This window comes from Pleurodeles waltl, chromosome 3_1 (assembly GCF_031143425.1).
Source record: "Pleurodeles waltl isolate 20211129_DDA chromosome 3_1, aPleWal1.hap1.20221129, whole genome shotgun sequence".
Lineage (NCBI taxonomy): Eukaryota > Metazoa > Chordata > Amphibia > Caudata > Salamandridae > Pleurodeles > Pleurodeles waltl.
Genome location: NC_090440.1, coordinates 1641669485 through 1641691250, shown reverse-complemented (window position 1 = coordinate 1641691250; position 21766 = coordinate 1641669485). Strand labels below are relative to the sequence as shown.

At 43.3% G+C, this 21766-nt stretch overlaps 1 protein-coding gene across 2 annotated transcripts in view; it reads right to left on the bottom strand.

The window, feature by feature from the left end:
* The window catches only part of HAT1 (histone acetyltransferase 1), a 290158-nt gene that overhangs the window by 194186 nt on the left and 74206 nt on the right, over positions 1 to 21766 (bottom strand). The window lies entirely within an intron of this gene.

Genomic DNA, 21766 nt, shown 5'->3' with positions numbered 1-21766 from the left:
CTGTGCCGGGGGCCTAGTTTGGGTGAGGCCTGGCCTCCCTTTCCAGGAGACGGCTGTTACTGTGAACAGGGAAGGTCATATTGGAGGGCCAGTACAACTGGGGAGCATATACACACCTGACGTTGAACAGGGCCCCTACTGGGAGGAGCTTTCGGCCCTATTGGCACACAAAACCCACATCCCTTGGTTACTGGGTGGAGACTACAATTGTGTGCTGGATACAAAACTAGATAGGTCACAGCCCCCACTTCCCCGTTCCCACCTGCCCAACAGGAGACTAATCTCTGCGCATGGATTGGTCACTGGTCCCTTGCTGACATTTGCAGCACACTACACCCCACTACGAGACTCTACTCCTTCTAATCAGCCTAACACCAACTTTATGTCTGCCTGGACCACTTATTTTGCTCGGAGTGCCTCCTCCCAAGCCTACAGCACTCTGACTTCCTTAGTAGACTGATTGCAGATCATGATGCCCACATAGTAGATCTGGCATGACGCCCTCACAACCTGTTTTACCGCTCTGGTGTCTCCAGTGAGATACTCTAGAGGATCTGGTCTTCTGAGACACTCTGGGAACAACACAAACAAAACTTTGCTACCAAGCATAACACAGCCACAACCCGTACTATCAAATGGGGCGCATTCAAAATTGTGACCTGAGGCATATGTATAGAGGACATAGCAGGGTTGCCCCAGACCTTAGAACGCAAATAGGAGAGGGTGAGACCCGAACGGCTGACCTGGATAAAATACCAGGCGCTGATACTATTACTCTTTCCCGGCGCATGAAAGCGAGGGAGTCCTACGCATTATTACTCGAGCACCTCCAACCCTTTAATTTCACTACACATGCTGCAAAAATATACAAAGAAGTGACAGGGCTGGACAGTTGTTGGCTTGGACGGTCCGACAAAACAAGACCACTCCCCGCCCCCATTACAGGGATCCAGTCTCTCTCGGGGGTAAATGCTTCGCTCACAGGAGGCAATCCTCTGGGAAATCTCTGCATACAATGCCAATGTGTTTAGTGCACACAGAGCGCCTCCACAGACAATAATACAGTCTACCCTTCTGATTCTGGGCTTTCTCGCGGCAACCAGGGAACCATATATCATCGGAAGTCCTGCAGGTCAAAAAAGAATTTGCCTGCAACAAAACCCTGCGTCTCAATGGCATTCCCTTAGAATAATACTATACGTTTGCAGCCACACTGGCCCCACGTCTAACTGAATTGTTCAAAGAGCCCCTGTGACTGGGAAGCCTCCCTTCCAGAGTCCTTATTGGTGTAATTCAGTGCTCCTTGATCTAGGGTGCATGGCAACACCAGATAGCTCTCGTCACGCTGCAACTCCCAGTGGAAAGGGCAGGGCTTCAAGCCTACTTTGACTGAGCAGCTTCAATGGTCGTCACGGTGGACAGTCAGACGCTACATGGAAGAAGCCAGTGACCCCTAAGGTGACATCACACCGGCCATACTGCGCCAACTGTTTTCCCCCAAGGTACTCCTTGCCTTCCCCTGGCCCTTGCAGGTGGCAGTGGCATTCTCCGAATACACCGACTCTCATCAGGAAAACCATGCTATGTCCCTAACATCCCCCTTGGTGGGCCTTCCTCGTTTCCCAGGTTGCTACATGGCAACAAGACTCGAGTAATGGACATCAGGCTCCTTCCACAGGATGGGTGACCTGTTTGCCAAGGGCCCCCTCCTTCCCTTTGCCGAGTTGCCTGCAGAAGGTGCCCTCTCCGCAGGACAATACCTCACATAGCAGGGCTCAAATTCGTGAAGAGTCTTAGCTAATTTTAACACTTACTCGAGTTGACACTGAACAGGTGTTCTGTTCAGTTAAGAAGTGGAGAGGCAAATAAAAGATGCCTTTAAATCTTGTTCTGATGTCACATTTGCTCTGTGTTTACAGACAGAGGTCAAAAGTCAGTTTTTCTTACAATTAATTTTCCTTCTGACTGCAGAGTTCCAGGACTTTGTAAGGTGAACTGTGTGACCGGCTGCTTAAAATGTAAAATAAAAGGATTTAGGGTGTCTGGTTTTTACTAACACACAACATTTAAATGACTAAGTCAAAAGTGCAAACATTTCAAAATATATTTCATTAGTTGTGAAAGCCCTTTTTTATATTTCTGTATGATGAAAAAATATTTTAACAGGCTGAAAACAAATCAGAATACTTTAAATGTTTATGTGCAAAGGATATGTTTTCTGAAATCCAATTTTCACAGATTGTTAATACACTATATAGTTTTATCAGTAAAGCTGCAAGTTAGTGGAGAGGTTTTTGGACATTTCTTTGAAAGTTACTGCGTGTAGATGACAGTATGTTACCACATCATGGTTTAGTAATATATTTATTTAAACTGAAAAGACGTCCTAGGTTATGTGGGCTAGCCCTCATGGGTATGTGGGCTAGATTGTGATGCATGCAGCAAACTTTAGTCTACTTAATTAAACAAGTTTTTTTGTACTGCGGAAATGCTGAGCTCACATATTTGAAGGTGCAATCAGATGTGAGAATTAAGAAAAAGGCATCTCTGTAAACTATTTGCCTAGGATCACGCAATGTGAGACCCATTTACGGGTCAAGTACATTACCGTTAGGTCGAGTAGATTTAAGTTACTCGGCCTGCAGGTCTAGTAAAATTTTTACGATTTTTTTAGTCCTGCATACCAACAACTGTGCAACACAGCCAGAGTGCGGTGGGGTTCTGAAGGCACAGAAACCACCCCAAAAACCCAGTCATCCATACAGTAATCACAATGGGCATAGGCCAACATCTTATTAATTGGCTCTACAGAGCCATATATAAACTCACAGACACCCTCTCGATACTCTATGACAAAAGTGGAAGAAAAATGGAGAGCACATCGGGATAAGGAAGACAGAGCTGTCCCGCCCAAAATGGTTCTTTCTGAACTCCTGTTTCAGGAACATAAAGTCCTGTATTTTACACAGAGCGTACCTCAATCCAGCTCAAATAAACCAATACTAACCCTCGGCAAATATTACCTGCCCACGCTGCACCCTCCTAGGGGCAGATCTGTCATGTACAGTGGTCCTGCCCATCACTGCAACATTATTTGTCCACGATACACTGCGGGAAGCGATGGACCTGTCAAATATGATGAACATGGGAGGCCAGCGTCCTGGGCATCTTTAGAAGCCCAAAGAACCACAAGGTCCCCACCCGCTTTGCAGCCCTTGCACTCCTGCTGGCCATGCACACACACACTTCAGTGGCACTCGGCCTGGAGAGGTGCCCTGTGTAAATGTGGCATGACCGAGGAAGAGGCGCTCTGCAGTGAGGAACTGCAAAGCCTACGCAAACGCCCAGTCTCAAATCATTGGGCTACAATCCTTACTCATGTTCAGCAGCACACACAGGATGACATTATGCTGCCTTGAATGTTTGAACACAGTACAGCAAACACTTTGCCTATTCACACGCCAGCAATGCCCAACTGTGCCGGGAGTGGAAACTCCAAACCCCTATCTCAGGGGAGTGGCCACCAGATCCCCCTGAAGCCTGGAGATGCCCACAAGATCTTTCCCTTACACCACCCTTCCGCATCTGTCCCCCCTTCCGTCCTGTAACGATGCTGCACACTCTGCCTTGCTATCCACGTTTCCTTTATCACACATACTCTAACGCCATATCACACATTGCTGGCCACTTCATGTTCGATCCTAGAAATCCATGACCACGCTTCCCTTACTGTTCCATGTAGTTTTAGTCTTTTCATTGTAAACTGAACATTCACATCACTGCAACATTTATTCTGAAGTCCTTTTGCAAGTACCTGTAGTTTACAAAATGCACAAAGGGCACAGACGGGTACAATTGTCTCCAGTGCATACTGAATACAATGTTTAAATCAATGTATACAATGGCAACATGACTATTGAATGTAATGTACATGCTCCTGTTCACTTTTGGGTCAATAAAATAAAAAAAGACTGCGCAAAAAAACAAAAAGAACATGTACATTTTTTCTGGGTCCCAAACAGGATACAGTTAACTAGAAATTACAACATTGAGATCCCCGAGGTCGGCTGTTCGTGTAGCACGATCGTTTGCTCTAAATACAGGCTGAAATCATGCAGCTTCTCATCCAGACTAGAACCCACTCCTCTCAAGTTCTATTTTTAACAACTCTCCAATATACCTTTGTTATAACAAGTAATATGCAAACAATCCGCAATGGAGAGGCAGATGATATAGTCCAGATCCTTCTGCCACAACCCTAGAACAATCTACCTAGTTTCTCAGCAGCTTCGTTTTGAAAAGCTATATTTTGCCATCGTGATCCAAGTATGTGATATTCTTTAGTCAATTCTGTAGGAAGAACATTGTCTTCACCTGTCGAATTTATGCATCAAGTTTGTACAGGCAATATTATTCTAATCGTATTTAAGGGGATCACTTCAAGGGCATAGCTATCAATGGTGGCACAGGTGCAGTGGCACCAGGTCACAGCACCCTGGTGGGCCCACTCAAGTCTATTAAAGTATTTTATAGACAGCAGCAGTCAGAAGGCCCATTTTCCTTGCTTGCTCTAGGGCCTATTCTATCTTTACGCCTCTGGATCATTTGCTTCTCAACACCCTCAGTGACAAACTGACATTTTGATACACACAGTGTTTATTGCATGACATTTTAGGACACAAGTGCTGATATTCTGGGACAAATTTGTGTATTTGTGCCATATGACAAGAGTAATTTGAGAAACATGAGTGAATTGGATGAATCTTAGAAGTAAATGTTATGGGGCAACACGTGCCGTATTTGCTACTTTAAAGAACTGTCTGCCGTTGAATGGTGTTATTCATTGCTTTCTTTTGTGGCAGGTGATCTTAGTTAAAACTTAAAGCTGCCTATTCCTCTTGCTGACCAGAATCTTCCCCCTTACATCTCAAATTTACATATCAAGTTCAGGGCAATCGGCTCAAAGTCTAGTATAGATCAAATGATGAAAGAAAAATACCTAATTTGCAAAGTTTTGTGCCTGCATTAGTGGGTGCCCACGTCATAAAATTAGCTGTGCAACCGTAACGACCTCTTGTCCAGTGGGAGGATATGGAGACTGAGATGTACTTAAGGGCTTTGAGATGGAGCACTGAAATGGAGGTCAGTTAGCTGTCCAGGTTAAAACCCTCCCTCAGTAAGTGTGTTCTTCAATGACAACTCAAACAAAGACAGTGCTCAACAAGACAGGATAACAAACATATGGGTAGGCAAGGATTGCACTACTTCGCACTGCAGGTTTGGAAATGGCTGAGATTGATATCATGCCTTGCAGTTCATTCAATCAGAATCCAAAGCAAACAATTTAAAAAACTCAGTCACTACTGCTTGCCAGCACCGCCGAAGAACTAAAGCAGAACTTTATTATAATCCATAAAACTCTGAAAGACAGACAGAAAGACAAATTGCACCTTATGTAACAGGACTGCAATGCTGAAAACATAGATTAAAAAATGTCCAATTATGTGAAGATTCTCGATGTCTTCCATAAAACGGTGTAGATACATTTTCGGGAATAACCCAATAGTAGACAACGTACTTTGAGGTGGCATCAAACTACAGACGATTTCAGCCAATATTATCAGTTTATTGTTACATCACCATGTGATATTTCTGAAGTATGCTGCTAAAATATCTGAATTTAGCAGTATCAAATTCACCCTGGAGTTTGTGGTAAGAGGACGTCTCCTTCTCGTAGAATTGTTCTCGGCCCACTTACGTTGTCCTTTCAGACAACATTACACTTCAGAAAATATGGCAGCTGCTCTAATATTCCAAATTCCGACTAACTAATAATGTTGGATTTTCCAAGGTAACTACTAATAAAACTGATCCAAACTGTGGCACTGTCAATGTAGAAGGAGCATGATTGTTTTCATGAATTATAAGGGACGATTACGAACCGAGATTTTTTTTCTGCTTCGTTCAGAATGTTTTGTTTCCATTTAGAGTTGACTGCGACCTTGTTTTGCATATTCTTTGTCGTCATGGCAATGCTTTTCCACCAGTGGCATTCAAATCAGTTACAACACAATTTCTGCAGAATTCACAGGCAGCTGCTCCTCTTCTAAGCTGCCGCATATTCCAATATTTTGAGGGTATATCACTACAATACACTCTGCATAAAAAAACACCACATTTTAAAGAAAATGAAACTCCAGGCACTGGTGTTGAAAGGCAGGTTTGAAATCTCAGATGTTTAGAAGAGGACAATTCGCCTTGTGCTGCATTGTAACGCATTAGTGCTAGCTACTGTGAAAGCCACAGTACCACGCTAAAGGCATTAGTATGACGAGGGCATCCTAATAGATGCCTGTTGGCTGCCCAGATTTCACTGACCGGCCTCTATGGTGGGCTACCTGGTCACCAGCCACAGGTATGACTACAATGGAGGTTCGGAGTTCCTCGGCCTATATGCACCCTCAGTCTTGTGCCTGAAGGAAAGAGCTGAGGACAAATGACTGAAGGTCTCTGAATAGAGGTGTATACCCCTTATTCGACTCTCAGCAGTTACTGGTCTACTTTTTTATCACCCAAGATACTAGGAGAGCAGGAATATTTTGAATGAGCAAGTCACAAATGGACTATCTATTTTTCGTTACACATGCTTTAAGATCAAAGACATGACAAACAGTAGACACCATCTCCTCTATGTGCCCACTGAGAAGTCCTTAGTCTGCAAGAGGCAGCAATTAATTGAGGGAAAAGCAAGAGCAATTTTGGGACTATATGTGGGGAGACCAATTTTGGGAGCTACCAGATGGTACTTCTAAGGAGAAATGAACAAATGTGAGAGGATTTAGGTGAGCAACTATCAGACATTCTGCAACTAGACCGCAAGTACGTTTCAGTTTAGAATTGAAATAGGCCAAAAAGTAAAATAGCTGCTGGGCGTTCCTAGACGGAGAAATACTGCAACAAAATACAGCTTATAAAATTCTATATGACCATACAACTAGCAAAACAGAGTATGGCTGTCGATTGAAGTACATAAATGCTGCTTTGCTGGTTGCAGGTTGCAGGTGTACCCAGTCCTTGGATAAAGCCTCTCCATCTTTCTAAAAACAGACTCAGATTGAGCCAATAGCAATTGTTGCCTAAGAAACGGCTTGATAGGAGTCACGCCAAGTGTTAAAAAAAAAATCCTCTCATTCTTCCCCCAATTTGGAAGTTTTGGAATATGAGCTTGCAGCACCTAAGGGAGGAATGGATATCAGGGAGATTAGAAGTAGAGAATGGAATACTAAGTGGCGAAAAACAAAGACAAAAAAGGGAGCTACATATGAACAAAGAATAAGCTAGTTTTGCTAATTTATGGAGACAAATTATTTAAGAATCATCCATTCACAGACGTTCCTGGGCAAGTAAAAGGCTAAACCCATCCCTGTTAAAATGGGGAAAAGTAATATTTTACTATGCTGATTTAGTATAAAAGCATTGAAAAGTGTTATAAAAAAAGAATTGATATATTAAAAGTTAAAGTGTGAGTTTTTATGCTAGTGCATTGAGGAAATCTACAGCAAAGCTTCACTTTTTCACAAATGGATTGTGTATGAAATGCCATAAGACTTCATCTTCACCCTCTACTCCTCTTTGATGGATACAATATTAACTGAACAGAGGGATAGTGTACCAGATATAGACATTGTACTATGGAAAACATTACATTAAATGTGTACTGAAGCCAGTATTTATCCTCCCACACTGCCTTAAAGGAAAATACTACCAGTATGTAACTGCATGTTATTCACTAGCCCACCCACCTTTCTACAATACAAGACCATGTTCTCTCGATAATTTTGCCTTCCAAGTTGACCATATGAAAACTACAAATTGCACTACCTCTTAGAATACAGTTTCTACTAAGGTAACAGGACTGCATATTAGAACGACAGAACTGGATTGCATATTAGAATGACAGACCTTTCGAATGTGGGGGACTGAGTCCGTCCACACCACGAGGACCCGTCTGCCCACTCCCTGGCTAGCTCACAGTCCCTCACCCGAACCTTAGGGGGGGGGTGGAAGGTGATTATGGCGACCCAAACATGACACTGACTCCCAATAGTCATGGAAACAGATTTTGCCCTTATGTTGTATTACTCATGAATACCCTGGCAAAACACAAGAGATACAGGATAAGTTCCCAATACATTTATTGAAACAATTGTGTCTTGCATAGAAAGAATGAGATGCGATATTTAGGCAGGTGAAACAAAGCAGAGTAACCAACATTAGGAACATGATAAAAAAGAATGAATAATCCAATCATGGTAAATGTTTTCTAGAGATTCCTGCCCAACACTAGGCCTGGACTGAGAGAATAGTGTGTGTACCTTTTGCCCTCCCCGGATCTAAGAGGACAGCCTTCGCCCACATACCTTAAGAACTGAATCAGGAATCGGCCTATAGTAAAGAAGGCAATCCTTTCTGGAAACTGGGAGACTGCTGCCAGCAGAGCTTTCTGTCAAACACAGCATTCGTCCCAGGACAGTCGCCGCTGGAGTGCCCCTCTGCACCTTCCGGTTCAGTGATCATTTATATAATAAAAGCCACACAAAGCAGAGTTCTGATGCAATGCTATGCCTAGATGTTAGAAGCGATTTCCGAATGGCAAAGCATTCACTAGTATATTGTGTACTGAGTTCATAGCCTTGAATAGAATGTACTGGTTATATGTTGAGAAAAGGCTAAAACAAGCAACTCTTTCCTGGAATAATATCATGCAAGCCAAGTGTATAAAATATCACTGCTAAAAGGGATGCAGCTAAAACATGTAAAATATTTTATTAAATGTATTATAAATGTCAACAAAAACAATGCTTTGGCAGTCCCTATCCTTGCTTCGAGTGATATAATTCCCTCAGCAAGAACTCGCCATAAAGCCCAAGTGGAAAGCTCCTGACAAGCCAGTCTATCACATCACTATAGCAACAGAAGCAATCAATTTAGAGGGAGAACACACTAATTTGTGAATCTGCACTTAAACCACGCCATTCCCAACAAACAACACCTACTTGGGAGTGTGTTTAAAGCAGGTCTCTATCAACCATTCTTAAAGGAAGTATATTTGGGCGGTTAAATAAAAAAAAAAAAAAAAACCTACTCCGTAAACGGTTCTACATAATCTGGCATCTTTCCTCAGAAAGGTTACAATCTTTGCAGGAACATACTTGGCAACAAAAGTGCTTGAAATGTATGCACTACAATCGTCTAAATAGCAGTCTAGAAGGGTGCCGATGAGACGCACCCTTTATGTATGTTCCACAGAAGAAGAGTGAATCAATCGGATCATCTAGTCGAGTTGGGAGCTGCTAAGGTGTGACTCAATGAAGGTTCTCTCCACCGCAATAGTCCCTCTGACTTAACCGTGATGGGATTACAAGAAGCTAGAATTACATCTCATGGAGAAGTAACTGGGTTGAATTAGGGTTTGTACCCCACTCCTACAACTTTCCCTTGAAGCTTAATGAAGGGAAAGGTGAAATTAAGCATAAATGGAGACAGCAGGAAGCCCAAGTAAATATCAAAATAGAAGCTGTCAAAAAATAATTTCTTCCTATCCTGTGGAGGCACTTGCTCAGGTTCGGAAGAAAAAGCCCTCCTGGCCTCCCGAGGTTCTTTCCATGACTGATAAAATATAGACCAGGTTGATCACCATAAAGACTTAGCGGAGCACTGAAATCCAAAACAACGGTACAAGAGTCCAAGCTGTCTTTTCTAGGAAGGGACATTAAGAGTGGAATCAAATGCATTCCACAATTGATATTCATTGCGGTGTGCGTTCCCCTTCACTGTCCAAGTGAGCAGAGATGGAAACTATGCAAGTAAACCCAGATGAAGGAGGAACCCTATACCTATAAAGAGAACAATCAGACAGGCCTCTAACACCAATGACAATGCATCTAGTGATCAGGGTTCACACTGAGGAGTTATTCTCTGACAAAATCATCCAACTGCCTCAAGACTGAAGAGAGAGCAGATAGAAGAACTTCAAACGGCTATTTTTCCAAACACAAGTGTTGAAGCATAACCGCTTATAAGGAAGGAGCTCAAGAAGCATGGAAAAGTCTACAATTAAAGATATCATTTAAGTTTCCCTGAAATCAAGACTCAAACAACTGAGAAAGCACATCCAGAGTTGGACAGAAAAATTATTTATTGCTGACAAGTAAGTGAGTAGAGATGTAGGGTGATGTGGGTTTTGATGATACTAGGTGGATCTGATGGCTAATGAGAAGATGTGTGCTGACAGAGAATTTATATACCTGTGGGTTGGAGAAGCCGTATTAGCAAGAATGACAACAATTAAATAGTCAATTAGAGCTTTAAAAGAAGGTTTTGCAAGTTCTAAGCATACTTTATTGTGATGAAATACTGGGTACATACGGCTCATGGACAGATAAACTTGAAACCAGGTCACTTTTGTGCCTGATATTGTCGCCATTATGAAAGTCACCTTGCATGACACATTACAGGTCTAACTTATGCATTTGTTTAGGTCGAGGCAATGGGAGCATCACACGTAAGGGCTGTTTCCCTGAGAGGGTTGAATGACTTCCAAAGGAAAGGACCGCCAAAACGTTTTTAATCAAGTTAACAGAGAAACAATAATTGCTGAAGAACAACAATGGCATTATTAGAAGCCAAAGTACTTTTTATAGCTGTAAACCAGAGAGTAAATATACAACTTGCACTTCATGACACGTCCTTGCATCCAACTCCTTCTCAAAACACCAAATGCAGACCATCTGCCACTTGAAGGTATTCCATCTGCTCATGGAAGTGCGCTCTGCCTCCTTTGAGACATTCATGCAGTCAGTCAGGTAGAACATTCAAATATCCATATTGGAGAAACTCAGTAGCCAAGTGATCAAGGTGAGCTCTGGAAAGCTGTTGTGTAGGATCTTGCCCCCTAACAAAATCATATGCTCCCCTAGTGGAAGATGGGTTGAGCATCCATAATTATGACCTCTATTATATCACACAGCTCCAGTGGCTAAGGTGCTGGCTGTCTGGCATACCTAGCCCAGAGCAGGATGACATAAGAAGATAAGGATACATTAATACCTTAGATAGGTTGCTGGATGCAGGAGTTGGTAATCCATCAGTAAACATGACTATAAAGGTGGCAAAATAGTGCAGGAAGAAGGCTAAACTGATCCAATATGCACAGGAGCTGCCGCTGTAGGACTTACCTGGCTATGTATGTTTGAAAGCCGACCACAATGTCTGCCCATGGCTTGAGCCCGTAAAATCCTTGCTGGGTGAACTCATGACCATGGGATATTAAAATACTCTGATGATCTGATTGGGAGCACAAGGTTTGATACCTGGTTATTTCTGGTTATATAATGCTTACGTGGCAGGCATCCAAGACATGGATCAAGGTGCATGAGGCACCTGCCTCATCACAAGTGCTGCAACTGCTATAAACTCATGGGTACAATGGTAGGGTTATTAGAAATATCTATACAGCAATGATGCAACTGTGAAATACGCTGATGAAATGCTAAAAGAACAGAGGGTGAATCATATGAATCGAGAACTGCTAGGTGATAAACGGATGAGATGCAAGGGTAGTGTAAAATCGATCTTGATAAATGTTAGGTTGAAATATACCTCACATTGAACACCGCAGTGCATAGGGCGCATGTAGTATGGGGCTTCGAGTGTATGTTCCCGATTCTCCAAGAATAAAGCTGATGAGGCCCTGAAATTTATGACTGAGTTTACTGGCAGATCGACTCAGAAAGAGCCAACGCATTGCCTTTTGGGTTTATCAAACTAGACCATAAAAAGAAGCATGCAGGCAGTTCTGTAGACCTGGAATTGGTGCTCATTAAGCAGCGCATTGCTATAGCATGGAAAGCTCTGTCTGCATTATTGGTAGGACACGGATTTGGAAAAGAAATGGACATATACAGAAATGGATGTATTGTTCAAATTTCAGGAACCAAACACAGGGATATATGTTATGATTTTTGGAATACATATTTAGAAAAATTAGAGGCTTAATCGGATGTAACGCCCTCCCCCCTTGAGGATAATAATGAGTGAAATATTGTTTTAATATAATTATGATGAGTGATGCTCCTTTTTTTTAGGCATGTTTTTTTTTTTTTTTTTTTTTTAAATCTGTTTATTAAACACATCACACGAATAACCGTACATGTCACTCGAATTAGTAAGAGAATAAACATTTTTCCCTTGTCATGTGCCTCTGCACGTACTTGTAATTCCCATACAGTACGGTTACATTTTTAATGTACTGACATACAACTTAACTTGAAACAATTTAGAACAATAGCAGTAGGCATATCTATAGTTTTACTTAAGTATATTTAATAGTATTCTAAGTGACTACGGTAACATTCAGCTATATAGGCATGAGGTATGTTAGTGCTTGTTTGCATGTTATATGGTTTGTATTGGGGCGAGGGCAGGGGTAACAGGGCATCGGCCTCTTCTGTCAATTTGTGTGTTCATGTCTGGGTGAAGTTGCGCTTATTATCCAACTGTACATTTTCGGGCTGATATGGCGAGGTTAGTTAAGGTACTACGTCAGGTGTGATATGTTTTTTTTTTTTTTTTTTTTTTTTTTTCGTGATTGCTTAGTATTTACTTACAGGCTGTTTTGTTCATGTCACGTATTTCAAGGGGGGTATTTATCATCTCTAGACTCTATTTCTACTACAAAGTGGTCCCAGTGTTCGGCACCCTCTTGTATCTGGCCTCTGAGTTGCAGCTGTTTTAGAGTGTGGGCCTCCGCTAGTGTGGAGCAGTGTAAGGCTGCAAGCCAAGCGTGATAGGGTGGGGCATTAGGGGCCTTCCAGTGTGTAGCGATCAATCGTTTGTATATTACAAACGCAAGATCTATAAACTTGTGAGTATGTTTTTCATTCTTGCCCCGGCGACGTATGCCCAGCAAGCAGGATTCTGGTGTGGGAGGAAGCGTGTTTTCTATTATATCTGCAACCGTCTCGGTGATGCGGCACCAGCCAGTATGTATTGCGCGGCATTCCCAAACCATATGGTAGAAATTTGCTGCAGGGGTTGCACATCTAGGGCATTCTGGTTTAGAGTTTGGGTATATTTTGTTGATACGGGACGGAGATAGATATGCTTGATGAATATAATTGAATTGGGTATATCTTAGTCTAACGTTACGGGATACAGTTTTAATCGTGGTAAGGGCAGCTTTCCAGGACTTCTGGTCGACTGGTGTGGGGAGGACCCCATCCCAGCGGCTTTTAACTTGGGTCAGAGCAGTGCAGGTATCTGTAAGGAGTATTTTATATAATTTAGTAATGCTGCCCTTTATATTTCCTTTAGTGAGTAATGAGGTGAGTAGAGGGGATTCGTCGGGTTCATTTAGGTTGCGCCCCCAAAAGTTTTGTAGAAGTTTGTTAATGGCATTAAATGTTAAGAAGGCCCCAGGTTGCATGATACCGGCAGAAACGAGTTCTGCAAAAGTGCTTGCTTTAGAGCACGAGTACAGGTCCCCCGTGTTCAATGTCTTGGTTACCCGTATATCATGGTGCTGGGAGAGAGCTTGGACGCCTGGTACCTGAGCCAAAGGTATTGCAGGCGAGTAAGGGGGAGTTGGGGTTTTGCCCTGAACATATCTCCGCCAGCAGTATCTGGCTGTTTCTACCAGGGGATTTCTGTTAGATGGGTAAGGAGGTTTGGACATAAGTGATGTCAATATCGTTTGTGGTGCCACACAAGACATTATCGCTGTAAATTCTGGGGTGGGTGGTTCGTTAAGCCATGTGGTTATCCATTGGAGTTGGGCTGCTGCATAGTATAACTCAAAGTTCGGCATGCCGAGTCCACCTTCCTCCTGTGGATATTGTGTAATGGCTAGGGCTACTCTCCGTCTGTCCCTGCCCCACAGCAAATCTGTTAGCAGGGAATGTAGTTTATGAAAGAATGAACGTGGTAGGGACAATGGGAGCGCCATGAAATAATATAAAAATCTAGGTAATATTAACATTTTAGCTATGGCCGTTCGGCCCATGGGTGATAGTGGGAGGGAGCTCCAAAATGCCATAGATCCCCGAGTTGAGCGTAGCAGCCTATCGAAATTGCCCTCGCGTAGGTCTGTCATGGAGTGGTAGACCTGAATCCCCAGATATTTAAAGGTCTGGTATGCCCATGTCAGTTGGTGTAGTGGTAATAACGTTTGCTTCTCAGTGGGTATACGGGTAAGCGGGAAAATACATGATTTCGCCCAATTAACGCATAGGCCAGAGGATAAAGCAAAGTTATCCAGGATTTGTATAACTTCTGTGAGGGAGGAGGTATAGTTCCGCAAATATATTAAAGCATCATCCGCGTATAAGGAAATAATATGGTATATGTTGGATTCTCGGATGCCCCATCTGCTTGCCCAGCTGCGGAGTTTAATTGCCAATGGCTCCATAGCTATTGCAAATAATAAAGGGGATAGAGGGCATCCTTGTCTAGTGCCTCTTCCGATGGGGAACGCCTCTGATATCATTTGGCCCGTTTTAACGCGGGCTGTTGGTTTTGCGTATAGCGTGGCAATCCAGTTGATGAAACCGGTTTGAAAGCCGAACGCCTTCAGTGTGCGGAAGAGATATTCCCATCCGAGCGTGTCGAACGCCTTCTCTATGTCCAATGCCACAGCCACTGCCTCAGTTTCTGTGGCATTGTGTAATATACGTATTAGGCGTCTTATGTTTAGAAAAGTGTTCCTCCCTGGTACAAATCCAGATTGATCATGATGGATTAAGTCTGATAAATAAGGGAGTAGCCTATTTGCTAGGATTTTCCCCAGGAGTTTACAGTCAGTATTTAACAGGGAGAGTGGTCTATAGGATTTGACATCAAGTGGGTCGCGTCCTGGTTTTGGTAGCACCACTATCAATGCTTCGCGCATGGAATCTGGCAACTGCTTTCTATTTCGTGCCTCATTAAATACCTCGATCAAAGGCTGTAGGAGATGAGCGGATAATGAGCTATAATATTCCATTGGTAGTCCGTCTGAGCCAGGGGTTTTACCACGTGCCATTTGAGAGAGAGCTGTGCGTAGTTCTTCGCTAGTGATGGGACCATCCAATGTGGCAGCGCTATCAATGATATTCCTATTTTGGGGAATCAATGAGAGGAGTTCAGAAAGTTGTTGTTCATTTGGAGGGTTAGTGGGCTGATATAGGGAGCAATAATATGTATGAAAGGACTTATTGATTCCGGCTTGAGTGTTAATCACTTCCCCTGTGTGTGTTCTTATCGCGCCTATAGGTGAGGACTGTAATGGTTGTCGGACCAACCATGCTAGTAGTTTGCCCGATCTGTCACCTTCAGCATGCTGCCGGGCTTTAAAATGTCTATAGTCATGTCTGCTGAGTCTGGCATCAGCTTCTTTGTAGTCAGATTTTAGCGAGTTTAGTGTTTCAAGCGAGGTCACGCTAGTGGTGGCTTCTGTCTCTACCTTGCGCATTTTAGATTCTATCTCTAGTAGTTCCCTGTTAAGCATTCTTTTGACCCCTAATGAGGCTGCAAGGCAGTGGCCGCGTATAACCACTTTATGAGCGTCCCATTCCGTGGCGCGCGCTGTTGCTGTGTTTTTATTTAATGCAAAATAATCCGATAGGCATTTAGCTAGTTCAGCATGATAAGGAGGATCTATGAGGGCATCTGGTTGTAAACGCCATGTGGGAATGCACGTATGTGTGCGACCCATTCTCAGGGTAGCTTGAAGCGGATTATGATCAGATATTGTGCGAGCCAGGTAGCCTGATGTGATTATCTTTGGAATGATGTCTTTTGATGCGAATATCATATCTATTCTAGTGCATAATTTATGCACTGGGGAGTAGAAAGAGTATTTGCGGTGTGTGGGGTGGCCAGTTCTCCAAATTTCACTTAGCCTATTATTGGAGGCCCACTCAGCAAGTTCGAGTGAAGCACGTTTAGCTAGGGTATTATCCAACGGACGGGTAGAGCGGTCTCTGTGAATGTCTAATACGCAATTAAAGTCACCGCCCCAAATGGTATCCATTTTTTAGGCATGGTTAAGGAGTTAAGCAGACATGATTATCCAAATGACCTAGATAGTTCGAACAAATGAAAGAAATGACAAAAAATTTCATAATGTTGCAATGTATGTTCAAACAGATAGCCGTATATACACGTGACAGTGCTTGGATTACTGGTGTGGTAAACTTTTAAGTGCAGGTATCAGCCCATGGCCGTCACCTGCATTACCTCCGCAGTGCATGTGCCGGCTAATGACGGACACTGAGGACGTAAATAAAGACCCCTCTGGTGCGCTGCATCGGAGGGAGTCATTTATTTTGAATCAGACCGCCCAGGAAGAGCTTCCCAAGCAGCCTGAACAGCACAGGGTACAAAGCAGCGATCCACCCACTAGACACCAGGGATAGGGGGAGCGGCCCTTTGGACGAGGGCTTGTGCTCCCCGTTAATTTATATATTTAAGTCTTAAGTCTTTCTACCTAATGGAGTGAGTTTTGCTCATCCTAATATCAGGCCCCGCCATCAGCCCTAAAACCTCAACAGTCTTTCTGCTCCCCTGTGGATTAAAGCATGCCATCCCAATGGAAAGTGAGATGGTTTGAAATTATTTCAATGTTCCTCTCTTCCTGACCAAGTAAGAGGATTGCATAACTGTGCCCCTTTGGTAAAGCAAAACTGTGACGTCTGTTCTGTACTAAAAGTTGTACTGTCTTCACCAGGTGGGCCAGGAACAACATTGTGATCCTAGAAGGAATGATGACAGGGGATGCCAAAATCTGAGTTTGTAGGCATTCTGGACAATATCACACACTCATAGATCTTTTGGTTATAAAATCTTTACAATGCAGGCATTACCACACATCAAATTTACTATGCAGCTATTAACATGCAGTTAAGTACCACAATTGCCATTTTCAGATACTTTACAGTGGGAGACTTTACCACATATGTAAGAGTTTTTTTAAATTCTATTTCAGGACAGGAGGTGAGGATCAGGCTGTTCTTTCTTCACTCTTTATCCACCAGCAGCCATTGCAAAAGTATAGAAACACATAATAAACAATTTCCCCTGAAACCCTGATAAAGAACATCAAGAAACAGCTCCACCAATCCACGGCTAGAGCGCCCTTCAAGACCTTCTGTGCTCTCTATCTTTCATTGCTGCTCCAGCAGCCATGAGCTACGTGCCTTTGTGTTGCTCTCTTGATGTCACTCTTCTGTTAAAACATACGAATTGGGTGATTTTACTCTTTGCCGCTAAAGTTGTAATGTTATTGTCACTGCTTAAATGCTGATGCTAACCTTATTTTTCCTTGCAGCGTGACCGCGGGAACGTTTACTGTTCCTTCATGGCCACTCTCAGTCACATTAAGGCATGGTATGGTCATCCAACTGCTAGAGGACCCTGTGCAATCTCAAAACTTCACGCTCTGTACACTCGACCTCCCAGCGGGCGGTACGTCAGTTTCAACCGATTTCAACAACTGTTGAAGCACGTCCAGCCGTGTCCTTTGTGCAGGAGCTGTCATTACTTTTTGCCTCAGATATTCTTGTCAGAGCCCCACCTGGAGTCCGAAAACCCATAAGGGTGAGGTGAGGTGATAAAGCCCCAAAGGGCTTCCAGTGGGACACAACCCAGATGCTGATTATGTGCAACACATAGTGTACAGGGAGTTCCCGGGCATATTTCTATCAATGCCCTCATTCACTACCTGCTGGTGGTGCACACTATTCCCTGGGCTACACCACAGTTTACTGACTTCCCTTAGTCATTAAGGCCATTACAGCCGATACATAATAAGCAAACACATGAATATGTTGAACATCCTGATGAATAAGTAGAAGAGGAGGAAATAACTTAGCTACCTATTGATGAAATTTTTTGTCATATCATGGATGCCTTCATATTTGAAGTTGTGTCGAAACTGGTGGCACCCTTGAAGAACAAAGTCCATCAAATGGCATCATAGTGTCAACAACGCCTCAGGGAAGAATATTCCAAGTCTCTAGCCCTCTTTCCCCAGGGTAGCCTTCTCCCGGCCCAGATATCAAACACAAATTTGCAGATAATGCTGGTATTGATCTTGATGCCTTTGCCCGCCTTCAGAAAGCTTTCATTGACTCACAACCCCAAACCCCCCCCCCCCCCCATCCCCGCCTCCTCTGTGCCTGGCACCTCAAGGGATATCTCCCTCTTCTCCTTGTACCCTGATCCTTTGGACAGGAATGATTCTCTGAATGTTCAGAGAAAACTGTGAATGAGCTATCAACGTCAAATAATCCTGACATCAGTTACTGGGCAAGCTCCTCAACATGACTGGCTGCAATGAAGCCTCTTGAAGGCTTAAAGGGCCCATCTAATAATCTTATAAGATGTACCTCATTAACTGCAGTTGGACCGGAGTTGAGCTCTCGCAGTGGGAGCTGCAAGGCCATGCAGCCTGTTGAGAGAGCGGGGCTAAGCACTTCTGAGCCAATTATCTCCTGAATTTACGCAAACTCAAGCAAAGAGTGTTTGGATATACCTTGTGCTCATCGGTTTTCTTGCTTTCTGGGGTTCCTTCTCTTAAGGACTCTCAACCTTAAACGTGGCTGGACTTGCGTAATAAATGTGGAGACTGGCTTAGTAAATATAAATAGTTTAATGTAAGTAGATTAAATGCCATCATAATGGTGCGTAGAGTGGAGTTGGTGGGCCGCCCAAAAAAAGAGACTGACAAGGATTGCGTTATAGTAAACTTTCTAAGACCCTCTTTTGTGAAAACCCTGATAAGTTCGCAGGTTTGGGGTGGTAAAGAAATTAACTCATAGGGTATTTTATAAACCAAGAATGTTGACAGACCACAGAGGTTGTAATATTAACCATCCCGTACTTCCTCAGTTTGTTTCTCATAATAGGTTTTCTGGCCTTAATCAATCTTAACTATCAGGATTGACTGGCGCCTCGCGCTGCTAATAACAATACTTCCACCTGATTCAGTAGTTCGACTGCCTCATCCAGATCCTTCTACAGTTTCTTGGAAACAGTTAGCTTCGAACGATTCCCCACTTAGGATATTGAGTTGGAACGTGGCTGGTCTTCTCTCCAAAATTACAATAGTGGAGTGGGTTACTTTTTAAAAATAATATGATATACTCATGTTTCAAGAAATTTGGCCAACACAGGATTTGTTTGTGGATGGGTTTGAATGCTATTGCGCCTTTGCCACCACCTTGCAATCAGGGCAAGCTTCGGGCGGGCTAGCAACATGGGTGAATATTTCCTCTGGAGATCGTTTTAGAGTTATTGAAACGAATAGTGAGAATATTCAGGTGATGAGTTATAAGAGAAGGTGTCACCCTTATTTAACTTCTATCACAATTACTTCAGTAATACACTGAATACCAAATGTTTAAGCCTATTTGATTTTATCACCTGCTTGCTAAGTAGAGCTGGCATTAAAGGGAATCTAGCTGGGGATTTCAATGCCAAGCTCTGCACTAATCATAAGCATGCGAGCAGCTCTAAGGCCCCAGGTCTTGATCTTCCAGACAGCTTGTATGAAACAGATACCAGGGGGGGTAGAATTGAAGGGCTATTTAGCCTCCCACGATTTTAACAATGTTATCCATGTAGCCCTGCATGCCGCGCCTAAGTTACCAACCTTCAGGAGTCACGAAAGCTCTATTATAGATTTTTTTTTTATATCATCCAATCTCGAGGTCTCATTATATGGGAGGGTACTCTCTTCTGATTTCTGGGATCATAACCAGATAGAGGAAGCTTTTACATGGTTGCCCAGGCCTAAATTCAGATTGGAGTGTGGTTCTTGAAATATCTAACCATCTACTGACAGACGGATTAGCCTGGAGAGCAGTGGAATCTGATCGACTCTTTCACAATATAATTGCAGTAAATCTCAGTTTGGTAGAAGCCTGCCTGCCAGAGAAGGATTCTGGCTGTGAGACTGAAATGGCGCCCCCCTGCACAATAGTTACCAACACAGGGTGGTTTGATCACAAGTGCATGGTGGCCAACCGCTTGTTATGAAGGGCACTGACAGCCAAACCGAGAGACCCCGTAGAGGTGGCTTTTCACCGTGAGGTTTATAAACAGACAATTAAAAAAAGGAAGTTGATAGTGCTCCAGTCCCAGTGGGATTCCTTGACCTCATCGTCAGCTAAAAAGAATAGCAAGCTGTTTTGGGAGGATGTGCGAGACATGAAACGCTCGAGTCAAGCAGTGCCCCCTACTAGCTCTTACGTTTCCAACGGGGCATGGCAAATCCACTTGGCTAAAATGTATGCCACCGCCTCCCCAAAGTGATTTTATCCTTAGACCTAACCTGAGGGGCTTGAGGTATGCTTGGGAGAGGTGGAAGAGGCCATAGTCCAGAGTGTCCGGGCTAGACAGTTTCCCAATGGACTTGATAAAGCCCATCCCCAAGTTCTGGGCACCATTGCTGGTAAAAGTCTTTAATGGTCTGGTCCTTAGCCCACTCCCAATTTCATGGATTACCTCCATCATAGTACCAATCTTCAAAAAGGGAGGCAGTTCACAGCGGAGTTGTTACAGGCTCATTTCCTTAACTGATACAACGGTCAAGATTGTGGGTAGATTCCTGTTCAACAGAAAAAGGGAATGGCAGATGAGAAGTCTTTTGTCCTCCCCTGCCAGTATGGCTTCAGGAGCCACGTGGGGACTACAGAGCAATGTTTAAACCTGTCCCTGGTAATCGGGAAATAGACAATTGCCAAACAATCTCCCCTGCATTTGGCTTTTCTGGATCGGATCTCAGCATTTGATTTCGTTAATCCGTCAAAGCTGTGGTCAAATCTTCTCATATAAGGAATGGACAATGCACTGGTGCACTTTTTAGCCTATCTGCACCCGGGCATGAAGGCCAGGGTTAGATTAAACACAAACGGTGAGGTTTCAAAAGACAAAGGGGTCTTTTGAGGTGTGAGGCAAGGCTGTGTTTTAGCCCCACTTATTTATTTTATACATTAATAACATACTTTTTTTTTTTTTTTTTTAAACTTAACCTCTGATGTTCTAAATATTAATGGTTCCCTGTTGCCCTACTCCTATACACAGATACATAGATGACGCTGTTTTAATTGCAGAGACCCATAGAGTGTTGCTCCTTTTTATCTTTAGCTTTGTAAGATTCATGGCTGAATTAGGCCTACAGACACATTTTAGTCAGTCTTATATTATCGCCCACAGAAATACCGACTTTCTACTGCGACCGTGGGCAATAGCAGCATGAAACGCAACAGCACGTTTCCCTACCTAGGAGTAACCTTTGTAGACACTGGCTCTTGGGCACCACAAATTGCCCATTGTAGGGCACAACTAATGAAGTCAACCAGTATTATGTTTAGTTTACCACAGCCCAGGGGTGGGAGCACTTATCCCACTATTAGAAATGTACAAGTCGCGGTGCATACCTTCCGTAAACTATGGAGCCGGAGAGTCCAGAAATGTGGTGCGATCCAGATTGAAGAGAACAGGTTTTGCAGGAGGGTTTTGGCGGTTCCCATTTCTTCCTCCCATCTGATTTGTCAAAATTGGAAATTCCATATATCGAAAATTATATTAGAATTAGGCCACCTCTGTTATGGTTGGCAGTATGGAAAAACAAGGTTGCAGGCCTTACAAGAGAAATTATTAGGGACAGCCTCAGTTGTGAAAAAGGTATTCAGATTCCCTGATTAGCCAGTGTGAAATCATGCTT